The sequence below is a fragment of the Eptatretus burgeri genome, chromosome 10 (assembly GCF_056783735.1).
Source record: "Eptatretus burgeri isolate ZD-2024b chromosome 10, Ebu_testis_v1, whole genome shotgun sequence".
NCBI lineage: Eukaryota > Metazoa > Chordata > Myxini > Myxiniformes > Myxinidae > Eptatretus > Eptatretus burgeri.
In genome coordinates, this window is record NC_140970.1 from 67290409 (window position 1) to 67299382 (window position 8974).

At 40.3% G+C, this 8974-nt stretch overlaps 1 protein-coding gene across 1 annotated transcript in view; it reads right to left on the minus strand.

Moving 5' to 3' along the window:
- GIGYF2 (GRB10 interacting GYF protein 2) overlaps positions 1-8974 on the minus strand; it is a 412728-nt gene that overhangs the window by 258188 nt on the left and 145566 nt on the right. The gene's annotated exons all lie outside the window — the stretch shown is intronic.

Sequence of the window (8974 nt, forward strand, 5' to 3'; positions counted from 1 at the left end):
CATCAGCAAAAACGCACACAGAATAAAGGCAATCTCTGGAACGTGACAAAACACGAACTTAGACATGCAAATACGTTTCTAAAAAGGAATATGAAAAAAATGACAAGAGAATCAAAAAGACCGATTTGGATGGTATTAAATATTATCTTTTTGGCAGTCATCCTGTTTAAAGCTCACTACATGAAGCCTAGAAAGACCCATGCACTGAATGTACATAACTTAAGCAATAAGAAAAGGCTGAATTTGGAAAATAACCATTACATATTTATACCCCCTTTAAGCCTGGTGTGTTGGCGCAGTGGTTAGGGCAGCGGCTTGGGATACAAAAGGTCCTGAGTTCAAGCCCCGTTGAGCCACTGAATTAATACACCAGGGGGTTGACTCAGCCTGTCATCCTTCCGAGGTCCGGCGAAATGAGTACCAGTGTACTGGGCCGGTGTATACCCCGGTTAAAATAGGTGTACCATATCCCTGTGTCGTAAGAGACGACCAGGGTTGCGTCAGGAAGGGCATCCGGCGTAAAACATGTGCCAAATCTTGATGCGGATCATACGGATGATCCGCTGTGGCGACCCCTCACGGGAGCAGCCGAAGGAAGAAGAAGATTTAGACCCCCTTTAGACCTCTTATGAAGCCCTGTGGACCACTTTGATCTTTCCACCCTTTGACCCTTTTCGACTCACACCACACAAACATCTCTCGAATCTTCTTGCAACACACAGAGTGTACTTTTCAGCAAGTAATGCACAATCTTCACGCACCCAGAGGCCGGGTACGGTCTTTGGTTAAATATTGGGTCAATGAAATGGCTCACCACAAAACATGGAAGCATGCCATTTATTTGGATTTCACAAGTATCGTGCAAAGCACATCTTTCTTATTTTTATCTTGCCAAAACGAAGTTTTTGCAAGATATGTTAGTCAGCTTGTATGCTTTTTTTTTTTTGTCTGTAATCACGTATAAAAAATTCTACAGAGCACAGTTATCATTGGAAATTTTTGTAACTTCGCATTTCAGAGGCCTATAGAGGTCCCTTTCAGCACATAAAATTTTGAAGGTCAAGGTCAAAGGTCAAGGTCACTTTGTCGTAAATCAAGGGAGTCGACGAAACCCTTATTTTTTGAGTAATTTTGATCGGATAGTCTTCAAAGTTCATGGGAATATAGTTCATGGTCTGGCGCTCAGCTGATTAATTTTTGGTGGCGATTGGCCTTGACCTTCATGGTTAGCGTTTCAGGTCAAACATATTTGACCCCAAGGTCAAATTTTCAAGTTTTAGGAACCATATCGTGTAGTTCCTCAAATTGAACACCTCGATGAGTGCTTTCTTGATATGTCAAGCTTGAGACATTATGATGTCATTTGGTGACGTTATGAGGCAAACGCATATTTTTCATGGTTACTCTGTAGAACGATTCTCATCGGAATCTCTCGGAGGCAGATATTCCTCAAGGAGTCGCTCCTGGTGGATAGCAGCTCTGTTCACCTCAGTGCGACCTTAAATAAGTCACACGTGGTCACCTTTTGGCAAGATACGGGTCACCCTGCGGGTGACATTGGTTTATTTATTTGTTTGTTCGCCCTCAAAGCACTCCTGAACCGTCGGACAGAATGAGTTGAAAACTCGTGGCTGTATGAGTATTAGAGGTATACACGGGAAAGTTATAGGTGGTAAATAATAATAATAATAATTATAATAATAAAAAAATAAAACATAGTCCCATAGGTTCAGGTGGGGGAAGACCACAATTCTCTCCATGTAAATGTGTGAGACTCAGTGCTGCTCCTGACAAATCATACTAAAATAATCATTTCTGGGGGAATTAACTGATCCGTAATTCTGCAAATAATTATCCTGTCCATAACATGTTCAACCAGGTGGAGGTATGCACTCGACCAAGTGCAGTTTTAGTTGATACGTAAACAAGTGTAAGAATAACATTCATTTGAAACACAGGGTTAACTCGAAAGAGCAATCAGAGATTGCAGACACTGATAGTTAGGGAATTTTAGCAAATTGTGTTGACCATCTGTGAAAAAAATTGCCTACCAAAAAATTTATTCACTAACGTATTCATCTAGGTGTCTACTAACACCCATCAATTAGTGCAAGCCCAAATCCTTGTGGAAAATTCTGCGGAGCCAATCAAAGTTCGGGTGCTCAGAGGGCCTGCGTGAAAAAAAAAATTGGAAAAATTAACTTTTGCTAATATTGACTTGTGGGATGTCTAACTAGGGGTTTTTCGGGGTGCTGAATTGATTCCAACCATTAGATTTGAGGAAAAATGAATCCCTGGCCGTAAAATATTGATATGATACATTTTTAGATATCTCAGACTGTGTTTTGCAGTAATTTGGCTCAATTGATTCAGATTGTTCAAATTGTGCTGAAACCAGCATACAACATTTTTGAAACCACTGATATATTGTTTGTTATACTTGTGCTCATGCTCAGTATAATTCTCTGTGTTAGCTGACGTTAGCTAAGAGCTTATAGCTATAAAATTATTGTGTACCGGAGTACGAAGACATGGAGGACTTCATCAGGACTGCAAAAGATGAGACAACAGGGAATCAAAATTCCTCTAATCTAACATATGCACCAAGGATAGTCACTGTCTTCGAGGAGAGGATGGCAGAGAGATTGAAGATCTTAGCTGAAGGAGGAAGGACACCAGCACTCTGGGTCTAGTACTATGGCAGAATCGACCTCATCAAGGTATTCATCAGGAGTGAGCGTGTCCCAGACCACACAGGTCATCTCAGCTGCATCATTGGAATGCTCAATACCTTCGCAGCAGCGGGACACCATCAGTATGCAAAGGGAGCAAGGCTGTATGTACAGCTAATGCATCAGCGACAAGAGAGTCCCATGTTCCAGGAAACTCTATCCAAGTTCACTTTGTACAGCAACGATGTAGTCAGCTTCTCAGACCATGAATGGTCTGGCACATGGACCGACATCACGATAGAAACCACACTCATGCCGTGAGGCAAAATTCTCTGGTGGTCTAAACAGAGGCCGCTTTCGGAATGAGTCTTCTTAAAAGTCTTGGGTTCAGACTCTGAACCACTTCTCGTTCATTTACCAAAAGCGAGAAAGAAGCATGGTCAAATGTGGGGTACCTGTCCACACCGACGTTAAAAGAGCCCAAATGAAGAGAGATAACGATGCTGTCAACACCATAGTTGGGTGGTTGGAGGAAGTCAACCCTTTCGATGCCACACGGGACAAGAAGACTCTGGTGTCCTTCTCAACTGGGTTCAGCAGCACTCCCAAAGACCAAGTCAGCGCTGATCAAGCAGAAGAAGTTGGCAGAGCCATACAGGCTAAGATGGATGGGAAAACTGTTGTGGATGCAATAGTAACCAAACACAAGGTCAAATCACTTGCAAGCCTCAGATCTGGACCCAAAGTCAATGGCGAGAAGCTGGTCATTGACTCACTGAAGCTATTCAACCACCTCACTGTCATCAGTGAACGTGAAGTCAAGACCAAAGAAGCTCTGCACTTTGAGTTGATGCCAAAACCGGTCTCTGTTTGACAAAAATCAAAAGTTGCGAAAGCCAGACAAGGCTGCCCTAGCAAGGTCCCTGAAGGCATATATGGCACCTGTCGAACAACCCCCCCCCCCTGCACAAGCCTTCTGGTTGATGGTGGGTGGCTCCTGCACAATGTCAAGTGGAAGGCTAACCTTACTTGGAAGGATGTTGCCGAGAGCTACCTCCGGTTTGTGAAGTCCATGGGGAGCCATCGCCTCCGGATAACGGTGGTCTTTGACGATATGGCAGCTCCACCAAGGACCATGACCACTTGAGACGAACAAAGAATGCATGCTCTGACATTCAGATTCGTCTGGATCTCAAAATCATCATTGCAAGAGAAAAGTTCCTCGATAACAAGAACAACAAAGCCCAGCTCGTTCTGCTCCTTGCTGAGACATTTAGTAGGAATGGAATCAGTGTGCAGCAATGCTCTGATGATGCCGACACCTCCATTGTCCGCGCAGCTCCAGAAGAGGCAAGAGAGTCCCTTGTCGAGGTGAGGGCTGAGTTCACAGACGTCCTGGTTATGCTGATTCATCATGTTGCAGACCATCCGATCTTCATCACGACAGCCAAAGAAACATCTTACGATGTCGGAAAGATCCGGGAAGCCCTCCCGGAGATATACCGGAGGTATCTCATCTTCTTGCAGAGCTTCTCTGGCTGCGATACAGTGTCTGCAATTTTTGGGTTTAGCAAATCAACTTTGCTAAGCAAGCTCTGCAAGACTGATGAAGCAGAGAGGGCAATGGACGTGTTTATGGACATCCGAGCTGAGAAAGGTGATATCATTAAAGCAGGCTGTGATCTTTTCATGCTCATGTTCCATGGGAAATCCTCCAAAGACTTGGAAGACTTGAGATTCGACATCTTCAGCAAGCGAGCTGCTACTGGGAGCATAAAACCTGAGAAACTCCCCCCCCCCCCCGACAACAGGAGCTGCAGCACAGCACTCTCTCCGAGCTTACCTCCAGACTAGAGACTGGCTGATGCTGCAAAGTCCATCGTTGGATGCCCGGGACTATGGATGGCAACTCACTGAGCAAGGATATGCATCAGTCCCTTCTACAGACCCCATTGCACCAGACTACCTCCTGACGTTTGCCAGCTGCAACTGTGCGGGGACTGCAGCTCACTCAGGTGCTGCTGTAAAAAGCAAGGAGTCAAGTGTATTTCTGCTTGCGGCATCTGTCATGGTAACTCTTGCCTGAACATAAACCAGCTGGATGACAAGAGGAGTGAGGAAGATACTGGGGAGTTTGATGAATAAGGTTGTAAAAGCTGACAAAGCAACATTTCCATTGAGCACAGTTCTGTTAAAAATGTCAATAAAATACATTTTATATGATCAAGGAGTGTTTTTTTCTCAAAAATAATGGTTGGAATCAATTCAGCACCCCCAAAAAACCCCTAGTTAGACACCCCACAAGTCAATATTGGCTAAAGTTAATTTTCCGATTTTTTTCTCGCAGGCCCTCTGAGCACCCGAACTTTGATTGGCTCCCTAGAATTTTCCACAAGGATTTGGGTTTGCACTAATTGATGGGTGTTAGTAGACACCAAGATGAATACGTTAGTGAAGAAATTTTTTGGTCAGCCATTTTTTCACAGATGGTCAATACAATTTGCTAAAATTCCCTCACTACATGATATTTCAAAAATGTACTGGGCCAAATATGTTCTCGTGGATCAAGCATTACAAGGCGGAGGGATGCGCTCTAGAGTGCCCTTCAAGTTTATTATTATTTTGTTCGGTCATCAAGCATAACATATTGTTGTGGTGCCGGGTTCGGTGGCGAGGACGACCGCTAGATGGAGCAGTTGGGCCGTCTCCCACTGAACACCGTTATTGAAGGTGGTGGTGGTCGTTTGGCAGCTTAGCTGCTGGGGTAGCTATCATTTCTTGAAGCGCGACTGTGTCGCTGATGCAGTGCCCCTCTACCAGTACACACACTGGAACTGGTACTCATTTCACCGACCTCAGAAGGATGACAGGCTGAGTCAACCCCCTGGTGTATAAATTCAGCGGCCGACGGGGCTTGAACTCAGGACCCTAGGATCACAAGCCGCCACCCTAACCACTGAGCCAACACCAGGCTTGGAATTGAAGGTTATAACCTTCGGATAATTCTGAAGGTCACGGGTCCCTTAGTGGACCGTGGACGCCAATATTTCGACAACGTGGCGTAGGGTTAATTGTCTAATTCAAATTTACCTAAGTACCCACGCCGTCTAACTACCGGGGAAGCCACACCCTCGGCCGACTTTGTCCGAACTGAGTCGCTGTTACCGACTTGGATCCGGCGTAACCGAGCGTGGATTACCAAAGCCTGCCGGACCAAATGATTAATTTACGGCACAAACGGCCTCCCTAACTCTCAAGCCCGAACCATACTGGGTCAATGAAAGAAAGCACAGACAACGAACTGGAACATTTAACAGTTATTTATTACAATGCAAGAGGGAAGGAAACACAGGGGAGACTTAATCTCGAATAAAGATGCAGGCAAATGTACAATGGAATCACTTAAACAGTTCTACTTACAGACTGGCCATAGACAGACACACACACCCAAAAATAAATGGACCTCGTGGGTTTTTATTCGGCCCTTCAGCTCGGGACGGAAGGCGAGCTGAGGGTCAGAATCTGGCCAGGTACCTGGTCGCCTCGTGCGGTTTCACAGACTCCAACCCACCACGGTGGGACTCAAACCCACGACCCGGAATCCAACGAGCCCACAATCCTGGCTGCCACGAACGACGATACGAGCACCACGGAACACCTCCGCCATGACCACCACCACCACGAGGAACCCAGAAAAGACCGTAGACTGCCAAAAGACCTCGAAAAAGACCTCAGACCAGACCAAGACTGCAGACGATAGACCAAAGAGACCCGACCCCCAACACGACAACCTTTCTTATCCTCCCCGCCCCCCCCCCCCAGGCAGGTGGAGAGATCCGCTCTGAGGTAACTCGCCTCCGGATTGGTCGGGGGGTATCGGGCGATCGGTGTCCTCCCCTCATTGGACGGGGCGAACATTCCATCTGGCTGAGGCGGGGTCAGCCCTGAGGTGATCTCACCCCCAATTGGACGAGGGGAACTTCCATCTGGCTGGGGCGGAGACGGCCCTGAGGTGAAGGGGCTCCGCCCACGTCCATAGCCTTGAACACGTGGGTTATGGCGCCGTGGTGTGAAGTGAAAGCTGGGCGGGTGAAGCACTTGTTCGCCCGCAGACTGGGAGGAGGAGTGGTGTGAGGGTTTTGTTGTAGAAAACTAACTAGAAAATAACTCGCAGCGCACATACACTTAATCACCCATTAAAAATTGGGACGGGACCCGAACTATAAACACATACTTATCGAAATAACTGAACTGCGGGGACTCTGGCTGTTGTGTGCAAATGGCTGCCAGATTCGTAACAATATCACTCTCTTTGCTAATGCCATCTCCACCCCTCACCAATCTTTCATTTAATTTTTTTTTGCCATATATATATATATATGTATATATATATATATATATATATATATATATATATATATATATATATATATATATATATATATATATATATATATATATATATATATATATATATATATATATATATATATATATATATATATATATATATATATATATATATATATATATATATATATATATATATATATATATATATATATATATATATATATATATATATATATATATATATATATATATATATATATATATATATATATATATACATATATATATATATATATACATATATATATATATATATATATATATATATATATATATATATATATATATATATATATATATATATATATACATATATATATATATATATATATATATATATATATATATACATATATATATATATACATATATATATATATATATATATATATATATATATATATATATATATATATATATATATATATATATATATATATATATATATATATATATATATATATATATATATATACATATATATATACATATATATATATATATATATATATACATATATATATATATATATATATATATATATATATACATATATATATATATATATATATATATATATACATATATATATATATATATATATATATATATATATATATATATATATATACATATATATATACATATATATATATACATATATATATATATATATATATATACATATATATATATATATATATATATACATATATATATATATATATACATATATATATATATATATATATATATATATATATATATATATATATATATATATATATATATATATATATATATATATACATATATATATATATATATATACATACATATATATATATATATATATATATATATACATACATATATATATATATATATATACATATATATACATATATATATATATATATACATATATACATATATATATATATATATATATATATATACATACATATATATATATATATATATATATATATATATACATATATATACATATATATATATATATATATATATATATATATATATATATATATATATTCTCTGTCTCTGTCTCTGTCTCTGTCTCTCTCTCCTTCGTGAGGCATTGCTCTTCCCACCTCCACCCCCCTTCCTCGCTCTTCTCCCATTCCTAGCTTCCCCTTCTTCACCCACTCCTTGCTTCACCTCCCTCTTGTCCTCTCTTCCCTTCTCTTCATCCTCTCCTCCACCATTCTCCCCTTCACTCCCCCGTCAGTAAAGTGACAGGTTGTATGTGCTCGTGTAATTAATAAGAGACATCATTAGAACTGCCACTTTATAACTGCTGTCAGTGATGACCGGGTACCAAGACGTCCCACTTTAATTGGAAACCTGCCCCTGACTCATGTTTTATGTTATTATTCAATTGAATTTAGAATGGGATAAAAAAAAAATTAAATCAAATGAAAGACCAAATCGGTACAGTCCTGCAATGGAGTAATAAGAAGGAACCCGAACAAGCAAAAAGCAAAGATGAAGTCATCAGGAGGAATCTGGATAGGATTTGCATTTAAGCTGCTACTCCTCCACCCTCAAACCCATCCAAGCACAGACAAGTGAGCCTTTTTCAAAAAATTTTTTTTTTTCATCAAAAAGAACCCACATCAAAAAATTAAATAAATCTTGCTGCCAGACCATGTGTCCAATCAAGTTGAAATTTAAAACATGTATTCCCCATCACTACTAGATCATAATTGTGTAGTTTCATGTTGATTGATTAAGCGATTCCAGAGGAAACATTATTGAATATTTTTCTTCAATCCAATATATTTGCCAAACCATGTGACCCATCAATTATTGCTCAACAAACTTGTACACCCAAGACTTGGGAAACATTTGTGTGAGGTTTCCTC